Raw genomic sequence first — 16,842 nt, 5'->3', positions numbered from 1 at the left:
TGGGGAGCACACAGGCATCAGGCAGGATTTACTGGCAGCTGCTCCTGTGACAGTCATCTCCTTCAGGACTTGCAGTCCCTTCTAAAGCTGCTTTCTCTTCTCTGCAAAGATTCCTGGTGCAGAAGTGTTGCCTACATTGCAAGAAATATTTGTGACATATAAGGCAGATGGATGTACTGATTTCTACACAAGGAGATAATTAAAAGTGCTCCCTCCTGTCCCAGATGAGACAAATTCTAGCACTTGTTATCTAAAACCAGAGCTTTATAATAACCATTTCTTATTTAAATAATATAAATATTTCCTGTGGCTATGCTATATTGTATTTTTAAAATACAGCCATCACTGAAATAATGATGAGTCATTGTTCTTAGAAGGTACCTGTTTTACATGTGGGAACACTTAGCAGCTCTGACTGTGAGCATTTATACTTTAAATTGTAAAAAGAGGCAAATATATCCTCCCTTCCATCTTAGGCTGGATGAAAGCATGACATTTTGTAGAAGAAAAAATGAGGAAGCAATTTATCTGTGTTATTTGTGCTGTAGATATTAATGACATTCTAGGTTTAAAAAGAGGAAACCAAGAAATCAATTTGTATATTTTTAAAGGCTAATCCTTTATCATTTGGAGTTAGTATATTTCATATGCTGCAACTGTTAGACTAAACCAATTTATCCTCATTGAGTTAATCTGGGATCAGCATAATTTTTCAGTAAAAACTTAATAGAAAGAAAGTTGTTTTGGCATGTTTTAAGAACAAGATACTTTGTTTTTGGGGGCAAACCCAGACAAATAGGGCTTGTAAGGAACTTCTTTGTCTGTAACAGGGGAGTGCTGCACCAACACTCCAGTCCCAGATTTCTTTGGAAATGACTCTTTCAGCCAAGAAGGAACTCCTCCCTGCCATACTTCCAGCAACATAAAAATACCTAACTCAGAATTTATTTAATGGATAAAGTTGCATACCCTGGATATACAGGAAATCAGATCAATGTACCAGAATGGATTTTTATGCCTTCAAATCTCCAAATTAAGTTCAAGAGTGGAGCCAGGATCAATAGCCTGAGATTGTTCTACTGCAGAGCACCTCTGGCCAGGTTGTCTCCCTGAATCCCCCTCTAATAACCACAGAGGTTTCTTTTCCAGCCAAAAAGCTGGGGGCTGTGAGGCAAAATCACTGCATCAGGAGAGAAATTCTTGCCCATTTCTGCATGCTTTGGCCAGAGGAAGCATGCTGCAGCCAGCTGTGCTCTCAGGGAGACAACAGCTGGCCTGGGACAGAGCTGCCTGACAAGACAAAGGTGTGCAGGGGGGTGGGAGCATCCCAGCCCCCAGTGCTGCCAGGAGGGATCTCCTGGAGACCCCAGGGCTGATCTCTGCAGGGCTTTCCTGCAGCAGAGACCTCTGCTTTTATCCTCTCAATGTACCTGCAATAAATCTCTCTGAGCAGCCTGCAGCAGAGCTGCCTTTTTATCCCCACAAGAACTGCCATGAAACATTCCTGCCTCTTTATCCCCACAAGAACTGCCATGAAACATTCCTGCCTCTGTCCCCACAAGAACTGCCATGAAACATTCCTGCCTCTTTGTCCCCACAAGAACTGCCATGAAACATTCCTGCCTCCTTATCCCCACAAGAACTGCCAAAAACCATTCCTGCCTCTTTATCCCCACAAGAACTGCCATGAAACATTCCTGCCTCTTTATCCCCACAAGAACTGCCATGAAACATTCCTGCCTCTTTATCCCCACAAGAACTGCCATGAAACATCTCTGCTGCCATGGAGCAGTAAAGCTTCAGTGGGGCATGGGACGGGTGATCAGTAATTCCTGTAATACTTTAATCCAACACCCACATTTTCAGAGCTGTCCAGACCTGTATCTGTGCACATTTGTCGTGGTGAGGGAGAACTTGGATGCTCAATATGAGTGATCATCAAGATTTGTTTATTGATGAGAGCATCAGATATTTATGCACAATAAGTAATAAGCTCATACATATTCTGTAAGCCAAGCAGTCTATTGGTTATACTATAGATATCAGCTCTTCTCTTACTTCCTCATTCCTTATGACTTACATCCTCTTTTTCTCATGTCTCAACTACAACACCTTGTTATTGTACCACAGCTATGCTCAAGGACACGGTGTCCTTGCAGCCCTCAGGGACTCAGATTAGCTGGGTCTGGTACTTTCCCAATTCTTGATCAGATATCCAGAGCATGTCTGTGTGGTCTTTGTCACGTAGCCATTCCTCCACACAGATTCATGTGCCTGAGCTTTTAGAGAAAAAGAGTGCCCAAATTGCTTCATAATTCTGTCTGAGCTACATGGATCTTCAGGTTGTATTTTCTTGTGGATTTACTAAAACAACTAAATAGCTATGAGGAGGCTAACAAATACAAATTGTATAACAACCATGAAGGTCTCCTGATATATTAACAATCTACAATCAATACTTCCATATGATCAATTGATAAACAATAACACTCATACATATAAAAGATAAATAGCAGGATGTGACCCTTTCCAGACAGCAAGTTTTCTTCAACTGCAGGGCTAGATGACCCCCATGTGGAGGCTTTCTCAGGTGATGTTGAGACACAGGGAAAATCTCACTGCTGGAGCAGGAGCTCTCCTTTACTGCTCATTGGGTGCTATTCCAAACAGGAGGATGTGCTCTCTTCTTGATGCTGCTCCACCTGCATTGGGCAAGGACCTGGGTTTTAGGCTTTGACCTTAGCAGGTCTCACCATCAAGTACAGCCAGATGTGTCCCTCACCAAATGCTTGTCTCACCATATTCCTATTCCATTCTGCTTGTGTGTTGGGATGTCAGAGGGGGTGCCAGAGCCCCAGGGAAGGGCTTTGGCTGAGACACAATCAACTCTGAATTCAGAGACAAAGCCAAACCTGAGTGACAGTGACACACACATGGGCACCACATCCCTTTTCATCTCAGGTCCATGCCCACCTCTTGGAAAAACCCCAGGTGGGATGAATTTCTAAGATCACCATTGTACTCTCCTTTTGGTGGGGACAGACCTGGCCTAGTCTGATTCTTCTGGCCACTTCTACAAACCTTCCCCTCACAGTGATACTCTCTGGACTGCTACAGAAACTTCATTCCAGAAGGCTAAATGTATGCCATTTGAGTCTGCACATCCTGTTTCTAAAAAATATTACATATTCATTTTTAAGCCTGACTGAATATTCTGATTTTTAAAATGGGGTTAGATTTAAATTAGTATTCTGCACAATAAACTGTTTTAAAAGGCTTTGAATTATGAATATTTATAATGCTATTAATTTGTGGTGCTACTAGTATTTTTCTTTAATGGTTAATTATCACAACTAATGTGTTTGAATTATTCTAGGAATCTTTCCATTATTTTTTTCTGTAAATATTCATTCTTTCACTTGCGCCTTCTAATTTAATGCTCAGACTGAAGTGGAACATGATTAGAGTCTTTTAAAGGGGGAAAAAAAAGCCCTCAAAGACAACATTCTCTCTCCCCAAGCACTAGCTTGTTGTTTTGGGTTTTTAGTTGTTTTTTTTAAATCAGCTTAACACTAACTGATAGTCAGGTTTTTCACCCTGTAAGTAGATTTTGCTATGGGTCATGCATTCAGAGATCTGCTGGCAGATAACAAAAAGAGCCAGACTGTGTGCTAGAAAATTCCATAAGGCATTAAAAAAGAAGCAGTGCTCTCCACAAGCTGCTTCCCAGCAGCTCTTCCAGCTACAGGCACTTTCTGGGCTCCCACCAGTGCTACCACTGGGGGTTTGTCCTTAGTCCCTTCTGTCAAAGATGGGGCATGAGCTCTAATACAATAATCCTAATCCCGAAAAGGAAGGAAGGAAGGAAGGAAGGAAGGAAGGAAGGAAGGAAGGAAGGAAGGAAGGAAGGAAGGAAGGAAGGAAGGAAGGAAGGAAGGAAGGAAGGAAGGAAGGAAGGAAGGAAGGAAGGAAGGAAGGAAGGAAGGAAGGAAGGAAGGAAGGAAGGAAGGAAGGAAGGAAGGAAGGAAGGAAGGAAGGAAGGAAGGAAGGAAGGAGAAGGAAGGAAGGAAGGAAGGAAGGAAGGAAGGAAGAGAAAGGAAGGAAGAGAAGAAAGAAGAAGAAAGAAAGAAAGAAAGAAAGAAAGAAAGAAAGAAAGAAAGAAAGAAAGAAAGAAAGAAAGAAAGAAAGAAAGAAAGAAAGAAAGAAAGAAAGAAAGAAAGAAAGAAAGAAAGAAAGAAAGAAAGAAAGAAAGAAAGAAAGAAAGAAAGAAAGAAAGAAAGAAAGAAAGAAAGAAAGAAAGAAAGAAAGAAAGAAAGAAAGAAGAATACCCCATCCATTGGAACACTATCATTCCTGAATATAAGTACTTTTAAACTTCTCTTTCTGATCAGATTAAGTCCCATTAAAACTGATGCTACAACCACTATTTTTAAAGTATGTGTAAGAAATTACTGTGTTATCTTTCCAGCAGTCAGATTGCCATTTCCTCCCCTGGCCTTTTCACCTGTGTTTGAGATCTCAGTCTTAGATAGCCACTTTAGGTCAAATGACAGCATAATACTCAACAAATGATAGGAAGATAATATGATTGTACTCTAATTGTATTTGAAGTGGAAGAATGTCACAGGAACCAATTCCAAATTATGGTACAGGAAAATGAACGTTTGAGTAAGATAGCAGGAGGAAAACCCTTCTGTCAGAATCCCTTGAGATGTTTCCCACTCACAAAATACAGAACAGACTTTACATCTCAAGGATACAAAAATGTATCTCATGGTGGAAGCATCCACAACATCATTATATAGTGGTATGTGCTGCCAGCAGTTTATAGCCCAAAACACTTCAGGGAAAAAGGAAAAAAGATAAAAGCCCTTGTAATTTGCTTGCTTGTATTAGTCTGGACATGTCTCACCTGTGTTTCTGAGCCTTCAGCACTAGGTTGGCATTCCAATACAGGCAGTCACTTTCCTTCCTTGCTGGGAAAGACCAGGATGTTGCAGTGGGTGAGAAGCACTGGACAAACAAGGTTTGCCACAACTATTTGCCTTATTGGCACCCACTAAGTCTGGAAAAAACTAATCCTGTGGTGTTGTATATGTTACTTTGATATATCTGGAAAAGCAAGAAGGGATTTGGGAAAGAGAGCCAGGCTGCTGTTTATAGGAAGGAATAAGGCATTTTGGAAAAGAATGCAAGGGGTTTAGGTTGTGGTAAGGGAGGTTCTAATTAGACATTTAGGAAAGCATTCCAGTTACAGAAATACAGACGAGCAGTAGAATGGGCTGCCTGAGGATGTCATTAAAACATAATTGACCTTACTTTTAAGCAGAAGTCTGAGTTAGCTGCCTCATTAGGTGTGGTTACAATACAAGACTTGGGGATGCATCACCAGCCATGCCTGAGCCCTGGTGCTGCCAAAATGCCACCTAGCTGGGGCAGGGAAATGGGGATCTCCATCAGTATCCCTGCTTGACTGTTGCACTTTGACAGTGAAAACACCAGGCATGATTCTTCCTTTTCACTGTTGCTTCCTGTAAACTTTTAGCACTAAAAGGCAGAACCAAAATTAATTTGCAAGGCTTTGAAAATAGAATTGACTGGAAGGAAAGCAATAAAAATTTCATTGTTCCAAACAATGAAAGTGTAGGATAATTTATAACAAACCTAATGATCTTTAACTAAATATTCATCAAGATAATTAGCTTAATTTCAGAGTGACCTGAAATGTATCTGAGTCTGGATCTCCAGTTCCGATTTCTGAGTGATATTAAAGTCCTGAGGTGAAAATTAAATACTTGCGCATAAAACTATGTGGACAAGCTTTTCTCCACTCTGATAAAGTTATCAAGACAAAACAAAAAAAAATCCTAATCCACATTGGGATGAACCTCTAAAAGCTTTTCATAAGAGAAAAATGAAAGACAGAGAGACTGATTCCTATGTCATCTCAGAATGATCAGCTGAGAGCAAAGCTCTCTGCAGGGTCTTGCACATCACAGAGAAGCACAAGGGTGTGAGGGTTTCACTGATTTGGCCTGCCCTTCCCCGGCTCTCCTTCATACAGAGCAAAAGTGTTTGAGTACAACCAAGTAACATGGGGAATCCAAGTACAAACTTATTTGAACCAGAAGACCAAAGACTTGAACCCTGTTCTGCCAAGCCTCAGATGAGTTTCTTCCCTGAGGCTCTTGTGGATTTGGGGTTGCCTTTGATGTCCACCCCTGCACTCACCACTTTTCCTTTCCTCTCATCTTCCCCATGTGTGCCTGCCTTTTATCTACCCTGTCCTCCTGGAACTGGTGCCTAAAAGCTGCAGCAGGTTCAATTTATAACAAGATCTCCCTTTTCTTATAAAAAGGAATAATTTTGCAAAATACCATTTACCTGTATTTACATCCTATCAATGTGATAACTTTAGCTGTTCAGAAGTATTTAAATAGATGGGTGGATAACCCTGGAGTGCAGCACGCCCACCCTCACCCTGCATGCCTTCTGCTGCTCCAGCACAGTGACCACTGCTAGGTAGATCCAGTTCAAAGTCATCTCATCCATCACCTTAAAAGCCATGAAAACTAATTTCTAAACTAAAGCATTTTCAATTCATCTTTCACATGTCATCAAGATACTTTGAGTTGAAATTTCTTATTATCTGTCTCTTACCTCCCACCCCTGCAATCACAGCACTCATCACTCAGAGAGAGAAAGCAGCAGAAGGCAACATTTTTATAAAACTATTAGGGAATTTTTTCAAGATTGCTCTCATTAAGGAGTCAATGGGAGACACATAGCTGAAACCATGATAAAACAATTTGAAAATTCAGTCCTGTGTGTGAATTTAACCACGTAAATGAAAAGGTTGAGGAAATAAATGTTGGAAAAGGAGTAGGATGGAAAAAAGCTTAAAAAATATGTGTATATTAAAAATTGTGTATATGTTTTAATGAGCAGTACAAGCTAATAATAAACAGATTTTCTAACTGACCTTAGGGACTTCAGACCTATCAGCATCTTCACAGTATACTGTAGAAGACATTGGTGCTTTGTCTTTTGTATAACTAAAAAAAGCTTCAGAATGTTTGGAAGGGAATGTATTACAGAAGGAGAAAGCACGGTTAGCTAAAACTTCTCAGAGACTAGACTATGCAATATGTGTATTTTTCTTAGCTAATGAGATAAAAAATAAGAAAAGCCTGCTTGTTGATAGTCCCAGTCCACAAAAGTGACACATTCCAGTTTTTGGCCTCTGGAACGTCAGATCTGTGTCTAAGCTTTACAAGATGTCCCTGCTTTTAGAGAGAGTACTCATGCTTTCACTTTATCCCTGATACATATTTCTGGCACATAAAAATTGCAAAAGAAGAGATTTTTTTATTTGTTAACATGATGAAGTATCTTGGGGGAAAGTTTTTTTATTGTTTATAACAATAAAACTTGTTATCTTTCCTGCTTGGACTAAATTTTTGTTTTCAGTTCTCTCACACATCAATGCCCTTCAACATCTTGGCAATTCAGACCAAATAGTAAGTATTTTTTATCTAAAGTGGATGGGATATATTTGATAATATGAGATTTGGTAACCTCTCAGTAAGGAAAAAACCCTAAACCTCTGTCACAATAGTCCTGACTACAGAAAAGTTTAAACTACAGAATTTCAAAGCTCATTTAATTTTGAGGATGATGTTATTTTATAAAAAAATGTCAGTAGACAAAATAAGTATACTTGAAAACTACAAACAGGAAAAATGACAAAGACATACTGGTTTCTCTTTGCATTTCATGTATCACCCTCTTGTAGGCTGAAAGTACCTATCCTCTGTTCTAAGAAATTTACATTTAATTCAGAGATTGTCATGTTCTTCATAGATAAATGCAATCCCCTGAAGATGTAATTATTTCAATGAATAGTTCAACTGAGCAGCCTGTGCTGATTCCCAACATTGACCTGTCCTTTGTCTGGCAGAAAATCTTGCTTCTTTCTTCACAAACAGAGCTAAAGCGATTTTCCACTTGGATCAATATTTAATTTTTGGCTTAATGGTAATTTGTCTTTTTTTTTTTTAATTCCCCTCTATAAGTTGCACTGAACAGCAAGAAGCAAGGAAAACCAGGAAGACACATTCTATAAGATTTCAAATGATCATTGGTCCATTAGGGTTAGGCTGTTGGTGGGCCAAAACATTTCCTTTCCTTTTTATTTCTGGCAAATATTTACTTGTGCAGTTGGAAAGTACGTAGATGAACATGACTCTAAAGAATTATTGGACAAAATGCATGTGGTATGAGTGGCAAGGATTATTAGTGGCAATGATGCTGCTAAAATTTAAAGATTGTTAAGTTTCCTGGTAGTGCTCTGTACATTATATTTGCTATCAAAAAGGAGCAATTTATGAAAACAGCTTTCCCAGATTCCTTTAAATAAACAAAACCTACTGCCCAACATAACATGGAAAATTCTTTATTTTGGAGTGAGGACTGGGGAGAAATGCATCATAGCATACATTTGGGATGTTCATACTTAATAGGCAAAAAAGAAAATCCTAAAGACAATAAAAACCATTTATTTTCTAAAGATATTCCTAGTCTCTTTTATATTAGCTTAACATTTATCGTCCCCTTTAATTTGATTTTAAAACCATATTCTGTAATTTAATTTTGGTTTAGATTTTTAAGAAGGTCAGATTTTTTTTTTTTTTTTGATTTTTTTTTTTTTTTGTGTGCATTTGCTCTCTTCCACTATGCAGGAAGATTGAAAAGAAATACTAAAACATATTCATAATTTCTTTGGAGTCATGAAACAGTACAAGACATAGAGTGGATGTCATTAGAGATGTCATTAGAGATGACACTGAAAAAAATCCCTGCAAAATATCTGTTATGCCCCAGGTGATACAAGCACTTCAGTAAAGCTGAAATTTAGGATTATTACTCATCCATTAATGAAACTATATATATTTTATTCTGAGAAAAATATCCAAATACATCTTGCTGCTTGGGAGATAGCCCAGCTCACAGGGACAAAAGGTACCTCAGTCTCCCTGCCAGCAGCTCCCCTAAGACCTATCAAGAATTACCAAGCTCCAGGTGCTCCTGGCTGCTTCTGAGGGAGCTCCTGCGCTGTGGACACCTGCAGACTGCTGAAGTTCACCAACAGTGTGGGAAATCACAGAATCATTTAGGTTGTGAAGGACCTCTGGGGTAACTGAGTCCAACCTTTGGCCGATTGCCACCCTGCCAGCCAGGCCATGGCACCCAATGCCACATCCAGTCATTTCTTGAACGCTGCCAGGGAGGGTGACCCCCTTGGGCAGCCCACTGCTGTGTTTAAATGCCCCTGGAGGGTGACAGCCAAATCTCTGGGAGGCTGGCAGCAAGGACACAGGACCCTTGGTGCACCCATGGCTGGGGTGAGAGGACACAAAGTGTTTGGCAGCTTGGCAGGGAAGAACGAGGGGAGGGATTCAGAAAGGCTTTCAGGCAGCATCTCTTTGGACATCTGGGTGTTTGGTCTCTTTGGTCAGTGGGTCTATGACATAACCCAAACTGGACCTGTCTGATCTCAAGAATTTTTGTTGAATTATATTCCATAGATGATGAGTACAAGGACTGACTGACATCAGGCAGTGTGAGCACAGTCTTGGAAATTACAAGTGCTTAATTCACTTTTTACTTTGGCTTGTTTTAGAAAACAAAGTTTGTAGCAGCTTTCAAGCAAGCAGGGTGTTCACAAACATTGTGATTTTCTTCAGGGTACATCCCTTTCCTCCCCAGCAGCACGTGAGCTGTCCTGGCCCTTCTGGAGGCTCAGTCAATGCCTCCCAACCTAAAGGCAGCTCTTCCTTTGGCAACCACAGTAAGCCTGTTTCCAAACCCATTTCTTCTAGAGATGAGGCATTTTTAACACTCCCTATCAGCACAATTTACTTCATCACTGCCTCTTTTTAATACAGGTTATTTTTATTCAGAGCCTTGTCAGTGTGATGGACAAGCATAACATTTTTGACAGGGCACACAGTAGGGTCTAACTACCAAATTTGAGCTATATTCCTCTTCTTAATGGAGTGCATTCAGTGCCATACAGAGTGCATCATGCCTTCTCTATTGGCTATCATCTTTTATCATGCACATTTTAACTTGCTAATTACCCTGTCCATATGTTACACATGCTCCTAAGCTTCAATTAGTGGAACACCGGTTCAGTTCCCACTGCATATTTTTCAGTATTATGTTTGGACATTATTGGTGGGGTAGAGTGGGAATTTATTTCCAAAATAAGACACATTTGGGATCTCCTCGTGGTCAGGTTGGTGCTATATTAAGAAAAGTTCTGGGCAATGAAAATCAGCAGAGAAATTCAATTCACCATTCATTCATCCAGAAAGAAATTCAGCTCCTTAAACCAAGGTGTCTAGTTTCATTTGGGCTGCCCTCGAGTGGAACCATAAGCCCCAGAAGCACTCCTGCTGAGCTTTGACCATTAATGGGTGAAACCTTTGTGTTCTCAGTAGAGCTCAGCAGAGTTGTACCACCTATTACCGCAGAGTTCAAAATCCTGGGTTGTCAGAACAGCTGGGAGCTCTGCTGTCCTGCATCACTGCTGGCCCTGGCTGGAGGCAGGGCTGGTGGGTGTGACAGCAGAGCTAAAGGTGCTCCAGGTCCTTCAGGCTGGGAGGGCCAGGCCAGGCAGGACCCCTCAGGGTGCAGAATAAGAGTGCTTGGCACCTGTGCTGTGAGAGCTGAGTGATGCTGGTGGGTACTGTCCGTGGGATGCTTTCCAGCTCTGTTGCCTGGCACCTACAGCCTGTGCTGTGAACTTAGACACCCACACATAAACCCTTTAAAGCCAGACTCTCGTTGCTGAACTGAATTCCTCCCTTTCAAGCTTTCATTTCTCCTTTATGCAACAGTACCTGAGTCTTATGTGGAAGTTTTCTAGACTTCTGACAGGTCAATTTGTGATGCTCATCAGTATATTTCTGTAGCGGAATAGAATATGGGTAAATAAAGGCAGTATAGAAAGTAATCTTATCCCCTAAAGAGTTGCAGCTGAGACAATTACTAAAGATTGGGAGCAGGCCTGATGTTAACAGGCCACACCTGTAGCCAATGAGAATAAGTGTTATAAAAGAGTGGATTGGCGGGAATTGGAGTCAGTTGCTGCTGTGAGGACCAGGAAGAGTCAGTGCCTAGAGGAGCTGACTACGAGAGCCATCAAAGAGGTAGGAAACTCAAGCAACATGGAGCGATTGCACTGTAATGACAACATATTTCTATTTTCTTTTCAGTCAAAATCTCACTTAGGTGCACCACTAATGTATTTAAAGGTTTTTATGAAGGTTTAGACCTTCATAACACTGCTTCAGACTGTGAGACTAATACATTTATAATTTCCTTCATTTAGTAAAAATCCTCACCTGTTAGTGTTCTAAATAAGGATGAAAAGTAATAAGTAAGCCAAAAATATTTATTCTCTTCAACAGTTATTTTAGTAGCCCAGACTGTGGGTTTTTTTGTGTTTGGTTTTTGTTTCACTATACTTCCTGGTAAAATTCTTTATACCCAGTTTAGCAAAATTTCTCATGTTTATCATGTTCCTTAGAGGTTGATGATATTTACTGGGCCGACAGAGCAGAATGCCAAAGTACCAGTTAAACCTCTGAAAAGAATATTCCCAACTCTGCTCTGGATGGAAAACTAAAAGTAGGGGGGAAAAAAGTATTTAATTTGGTTTTTATAGGCAGGTTTTGCATAGTATCCTGCATGTTGGAAAATCATATTCCTGTGCAGTTTAATTATGTGTTTTCAATTCATTTTCTCTGTCTCTCCAAAGGCAAGTGCATTACTTTGTGTCATTACATAATTCACAGCCATGTGGAAAAGCAGCAGACACACCATTGGCAAGTGTCTGCACAAGTCTCCAAGGTTTTCACCCATGTTTTCACAGATGTCCTCTTAGAACCCATCTAATCCCCCACATCAAGGTTTTATAGATTATTTGCACTCACTAGGACTGGTGTAGTATAGAGCCAAGTAAGCAAAGATTGCCAGCTGGCCAGAATATTTGATAAATGTGAGAACAAAAAAAATCCCACTCATAGCAGCAAAGTGATCTATTCCTGGAACACCAGCTGGATTGCTGTAATAAGCTATTAAACCAGTGTAGTAAAATGAAACCCAGATTCACTGTGAAGATTATAGAGCAGATCTATTTCCTCTGCAGTGAGGTTTCAATTTTTAAAAAATTTTAGGTTATTGGTCACTTGCAAGAATAACAAAAATATGCTATACATTGACCTTTTCATTCACAAACTTTGAACTGGAATGATGCAAATAAAGTTGTGTGGGACTGTGCACCCTTAAGTACCTGCTTCAGCGTCAAATGACTCTGTCAGACTAAGAACTTTTAAAGAAAATTTTAAATTTTATAAGAAACTGTATCCCATACCTGGAACTGAGGTAATGATTACAAATACCATTTAAGAAAAAAAAAATCTGAGAAAAAGTCTCAAATGCCTACTACTTTATCATAGTATCTCTTTTGCAATAAAGAAGAATTTGCAAGTCTAAAAGGACATGAAAATGTCCTTTTTCTTCATGGCCATATTTAATAGCATCATCCTGTGATCCCTGCCAAAAAAATTAAAACCAAATCTTGTGACTAGAAGTTGCACTGATGACTCAATCTTTTAATTTGTGATTCTAAGTGGCTTGGGACTGATATATGATAATAAACTAAGCATCTGTGGAGAGCTTAATAAATGAAGTTAATGTATTTAGTAAGATTGGCAATGTTAAGATGCTCAACTTTTGTCACTGTTATCTTTCTTGATGGAAACAAAAGAAGAAAAGCAGCAAAGGCCTCCTAGGCGTCCTCTCATTTGAGAAGAATCAAGTGCTTTCCTAGTTAAACATGCTATGTCTTCTCATAAAATAATATTGCCAAGGATACCTCAGGAATCACAACTCCACAGTATCACCACTGGGAAAAGAACACTGGATTGTTTGCTCTTGCTGGTAGTTTTACACAATGAGGGCTTTGATATTTTGTTGCTCTGGTGACTGAGAAACTGCAGCAGAGACAAACTGAAAGCCCTTGGGTCTGCTGGTGATTGTGGCTTCTAAACTCCAGCTGGAATAGGGGGAGGGCAGACATCTGAAGGTAATCACAGAAAAAACCCCAAACCACATCGGGCTGACGAAGCGCTGCATTCTCAAACAAAAAATGGGAAACACAAGGAGTTGCAGATAGATCTGCTCAAAGCTGCTTAGGAATGGGTACTCACATATCTCAGGTGACACAGCCTGCAGCAGATCAATGTGTGCTTACAGGCTGTGAGCACTGCCAGTGGGAAAAGCAAGCAGGATAAAGATGATTTCCTTACTTCACCTGATTACCTTTCAGAGCATGGGGGATGGAAACAGGCCAGTGGACAGGAGAATTTTCCTTTGAGGCTGGATATAGCCAGGGGTTATCCATCTGGTGCCTTTGCTTTGTAAAGCTGTCAGATTTTTAGGCAGCATTTCATATGTGCCCTTTATCCTTGCAATTGAAAGAATTCTGGTTTATTTCAATGGATTTAAGAATGCTTAGTATTTTCCAAAAAACAGCTGGTAAAAGCTATAAGAACTGAAGAAATATCTCTCCAGCTTTCATCTCCCATGCAAGATTTTGGTGAGACTAATTAGGGACAAGAGAGGCTGATTTTTGAATCAAATTCCTCTACTTGTCATTTCAAACAGATATTTAAAATACTATCAGGGATTTATGTACTGTGTTCTCTGATTCCCTCTGCAGGATATGTGACACCTTTACTAACAGACACAGGAACCAGCCATCATTTTTGGTGTGGCCAGCCACAGCTCCTCTGGGTCATGGATCTGCTGCAGAGCTCACATAAGCCTCACTAAGCCTTCTCAGTTGCAGTGGCAGGGAAAGAATTTTTTTTTGAAATGCTGATTTTTTTTTTGGCTTGGTAAATTAAAGCCATTCATCTGTTACAGCTGTCTGTATCATAAATCAAAAGCACTATTTATATGTATTAACCTGGGGACCTCAGCAGCCTGGGGAGAGAGCTTTGTAGAGATGGCATTTGTGCCTTTAGAAGCCCTTCCTGCCTCCCATTGAAGCAGACTATGTTTAGCACAGGTTAACAAGATTTCAGTTTTTCCTGATGCAAGGAGCTTTGCTGTGGGTGGGGAGCTTTGCAGAAGCTACCTCATCATGAATTTCTGAAGAGAGGAAAATTGTTTCTTTCTGTTGCAAGAATTAAATTGCTGGGGACTCCTTTTGTTTCCTCTTTTTTTGTTGCTGTTGAGGTGTTTGTTGCAACTGCAACCATCGAATAGATCTTCCTGCTCTGTCCTTCAGAGCAGGCAACTTCTGATTTGTCAGTGTTTGCAAATGACTGAATAAGAGTTTACAAATAGTTTTGAAAATGATGCCTTGTAACAAACAAAATAAAAACCAGGTTGTTGCATCTCCAGCATTAGTTGATATTAATAAGGTTAGGGGACAAATATGTAAGAGAACTGTTGTTATCTAGCAATTTATTTTCTTCCTACCTATCATTCCCACAGATGGTTTACTTTAATTCCTGAGGTTATGAAATTAGGGTTAAATACACTTACCTGTGGATAAATAGAGACCTAAAACATGAAAACAACAAACCAAACCACATCAGAAGAGAGGAAGAGATTTCTGGTGCCTGGATGAGGATTAGCTGCCCTGGGAAAGGCAGCTTGCATCCCAAGCAATTCTTCATGCCACTCAACAGGCATTGCTGACAGGAACAAGGGGAACAAGAAGGTAAATAATGCCCATGAGCATGTTGAGAATTTACTGACAGTTGCTGTGGCTCATTGGTGCTTGGTATCTTTCAGTTGTTGTTCTGGCATGGTCTGATCCAGCTCCAGTCGCAGGATATGCTGCCTTGGGTGAGTTCTGGCTCTACACCAGCAAGCTCTGCTTCTGAACTGTGAAGATTCTTGACCAGAGAATAATAGACCTTGAAGAAATAATAGCTTGGGTTAATGCTACTTTGAGGATGTCTGCACTTTTGCTTTATTACATACTGTGGGTAAGCTTCAAAAATTGTGAAAACTTTGGGAGCAGTTGAAAGGTGTTAATAAAATCAGCAGCAAACTGTAGGGGCAGTCATGCTAACTGAGGCTTGTGACAGCAAAATCCAAAATGCTCAAATAATAATTTTTACACAAATCTTTAAGAATGAAAAAAGAAAGCTCTTACAAAAGGCAGAGGCATGATACCCCCTAGCAAACTGCAAAAATTTAATCCAGATAATTGATTTAACCTAAAGGTTACCAACATGCAGATTAAATTCTGGTTTTGTCATTTTTCAAGGCTTATGAGTTAAAAATCAAGTTGTCCAGCATTACTTGGCATGTTTTAAGTTCTTTGGCTGATTTAAGATCAGCCAGTACTAGCAAATGCTGTTTTCCTTTCCTTGATGTGTCCCCTTGAGGGAAAACTCTCATTTTTCTGTCTTTTTTTGTTTGTTTCAAACAGAGGTCCACAAAAAGTCTGTCTGAAGAGTCAGTGATTATGTTTAAGTGTACATCAGTCTCAAAGTAATTTTATGTACTCATCAGACTGCCACTGGTGCCTGGCAGTAGCTTTTGGCACATGTGGAAGTTCATTTTACATCTTCTAAATTTCTACTGTGGGCAAATTGAAGATGTATTAATTTTATGCTAACATGTAAAACCACAAGAGTATTTCACTATTTTGTTGGAATATGCAGAGAAGAAAAATCAGTCACCTTCAAAAAGAATCATAAAATCTGTTATTTCATATTTTTATACACATTCCTATACTGAAGAAGAGGGAACCCCTGCAAACGGGGAGTTGTCTCTATTAAGAATGAGTTAATTGCCCAAAGAGGTTATCATAAACCTGTGTTTGAATTTCAGACATAAACATGAAGAGAAGAAAATATGAGTCAGCATGGAAATGCCATATAACCCATGAGACAGAAGTTGTTTGAGAGACATCTTGGAACATACATTTAAAATTTTACTTAATCTGACCTATTTACTGTGTGCTTCTACTATTATTTCCAGTTGATTACTGCAATTATTCACTGAAAAACAGATTCATTAATTATGGTCCATAAGTAAAACAATGATAAGCTTATTTTCTAATCACTAATCATTGTTTTTATAATTGCAGGGTGGAGATGAATAAAATAAAAATCAGTATGTTACGTTTATTAGTCTACACTTATCATTTAAGCCTGACATCACATTGTAAGATTACATCATCCTCTGTCAAGAATTAAAAGTTGGAAATATACAAAAAAAGGATGGGGACTACTGAATATTTTCTGCCTAGGCCTTAAGTTAAAATACTTAAACCACAGGGTTGCACAAAGAGACTTTTTAATAGCAGGGTTGGGAAAGAGGCTGAAGGCTCTCCCTGTGCAGAACTGCCGCAGCTCAGGGGCTGGAAACAGAGGGTCTGTGTCTGCCCGGGCCCTGCCACTGGCTGCAGACCAATTAGAGATGTGTGAGATCTCGTTTGCTGTCTGCTAACACAAGCACTCATGTGGAGCACAATTAATGCAGCTCTACACTTTCTGACTATGCTGCTTTTCTCACCTTTGCTGCTAGAACACATGGTGAGCAAAGCTAATGTCATTCATTAATAAATTTTGTGTATAAATAGTTTCTGTAGGAAGGGAATTGCCTGTCCTGAGCATAAAAGACTGAAGGATGCAGACATCCTGGGAGCTCTTGCTCCACTGAGAAATCCTATCCTCCTTATTTTTTTTAAATGCTTAAGTAAAATCTCAGCAAATTTATTCACCACTGTAGAGGACAGTTGAG

At 39.7% G+C, this 16,842-nt stretch overlaps 1 long non-coding RNA gene across 3 annotated transcripts; it reads left to right on the top strand.

Moving 5' to 3' along the window:
* The first annotated feature begins 11,159 nt into the window (after positions 1-11,159).
* Positions 11,160-16,386, top strand: LOC131554726 (uncharacterized). Of its 3 annotated transcripts, none has more exons than XR_009274414.1 (5): positions 11,160-11,216; positions 13,793-14,143; positions 14,575-14,803; positions 14,878-14,931; positions 15,928-16,386. It is a non-coding gene; the product is annotated as an uncharacterized LOC131554726 (long non-coding RNA). The 3 variants fall into 3 exon arrangements; XR_009274415.1 differs by having other exon boundaries at positions 14,878-15,074; XR_009274413.1 differs by having other exon boundaries at positions 14,878-16,386.
* The last annotated feature ends 456 nt before the right edge of the window (positions 16,387-16,842 follow it).

The sequence above is a fragment of the Ammospiza caudacuta genome, chromosome 2, assembly GCF_027887145.1.
Source record: "Ammospiza caudacuta isolate bAmmCau1 chromosome 2, bAmmCau1.pri, whole genome shotgun sequence".
NCBI lineage: Eukaryota > Metazoa > Chordata > Aves > Passeriformes > Passerellidae > Ammospiza > Ammospiza caudacuta.
The sequence above is the reverse complement of the archived record's forward strand: the minus strand, read 5'-3'. Positions and strand labels throughout refer to the sequence as shown.